The sequence below is a fragment of the Trachymyrmex septentrionalis genome, unplaced genomic scaffold (genome assembly GCF_001594115.1).
Source record: "Trachymyrmex septentrionalis isolate Tsep2-gDNA-1 unplaced genomic scaffold, Tsep1.0 scaffold13, whole genome shotgun sequence".
Taxonomy (NCBI): Eukaryota; Metazoa; Arthropoda; class Insecta; order Hymenoptera; family Formicidae; genus Trachymyrmex; species Trachymyrmex septentrionalis.
In genome coordinates, this window is record NW_017304438.1 from 5,403,831 (window position 1) to 5,405,640 (window position 1,810).

Consider the following 1,810-nt stretch of genomic DNA (forward strand, 5'->3'; position numbering starts at 1 on the left):
TTAAATAATTTATTTTATTTATTATTTTTTATTTCTTATGGAAAATTTTGCTCACACTATATCATATCAAGTATATCATTATCTTACGTAAGCATAATGCAGAATAATTCTAAATATGTATAAAATACTCGATATCTAAATTACTAGAAAATTATATGTATGGGTTATGCTTGATAAACAATTTTTATCTGAAATGCACACTCTTTTATGTGACACGACAAAAAAATGTTTAATTGTGCAAAAAATTCTTCAAAGAACTTTGTTTTTTAAAATATATACTTCTTGCCTTTATTTTTGAGCAAACTAAATAAATATTAGAAATATTAGAACTATCGTTCGTTGAAACATATTATATACGAAGTTTTTAAAGTTATATGTTTAAATATTTTGGTACATAATCAAATTTTACATAAAGATACATAAAGATACTATTTTTAAATTTTTGTTTTTTTTTTAATTTTCTTGATAACTTTTTTCCCATAAATTTTGTTCTAATTTTAATTCTGAGGAAATGCTACTAATTAATACAATATGATAAAATTTTCCATTTAAAAAATATTTAGACGTAGCTTTATACTTTGCATACACAAATAATCTAATTATTAACTTGAAAAAAAAGAAAGAAGAAACACATTATTAAATTTAATTTTGGAATGAAATGAATATGTTATTTAATAAAACTTTTTTTATACAATTATATATTTTACTATTTTCTATACGTCATTTCAGCAATCACAATTTCTTCAGATATTTCTTACATATGTTTTCTAAACATATAGCATGTGATTTGTCGTTCTTTTCTTTTTGTAAAAGTTGTATTTATATGGACCACCTACCCTGATCATGCATAACTCAGTGATCTCTCTATTTACACATTAAAGTTACGATTATAGCTATCTAAGGTTAAACAGTTTGCATCGCTTATTTTTGTCATTATCGCACTAACTGCCTGTATTTAACTGCAATTAGCGCTTATCATTTGATGATGTCTATTTTATGTGATCACCGCTATTATTATCGCCATTAGTAAATAATCACCTTGCTTAGATATCACCCAAATAACAGCAGCGCTTGCAAAGCGCTAAAAAAGCGAATAGCTTTTTTAACGCTTTGTTAATGCTTTGTGAGTGCTGTGTACTTGGGCAGGCTCGAAATACGATAATAATTTAAGCCAATTTCAAGGTGTCGGTGAATAAATATTAAAGGCGTAGTTTTCATTGCAAAACTACCAATACATTTTATTAGCGATTTTCAGGATACATTGCAGATAACTTCTACATCCAATATATAAAGTGTTTAATGAAAAGTTATTGAACTACCTGGAAATTAACATAGAATATTATTAAGAACTAATATTATCGGCCAGAATTATTAATGCAACTCGTAGTATAAACTAATTTAATGGACAGTACAGTCATGAACGATCGACTTTGATTCGATCAAAATGAAAAAGATAAAATATTCTTGTAGATTTAAAAGATAAATTGTAGATATAACAATCTTTTTGAGAAACTTTTGTAATTAATGCGGATGTAGATTTAATTTTTGTTTTATTATGATAAATTGGACGTTATTATGTTTGTATACTACGTTTGTATTGCATACATATGAACGCAATATTGTATCGACATATATGCTATTTAAATAATTATATAAATTAATAATACAATTTTATTATATTACATATGTGGAAAAAAATACGGTTTAAAACGATATTACGCTGATTAATCTTTATTTTAGTTTTACAATTAGTCCACCTAATACTTATTAAAGTTATGCTCCCAAATATATTTCAATATATATGTGTGCG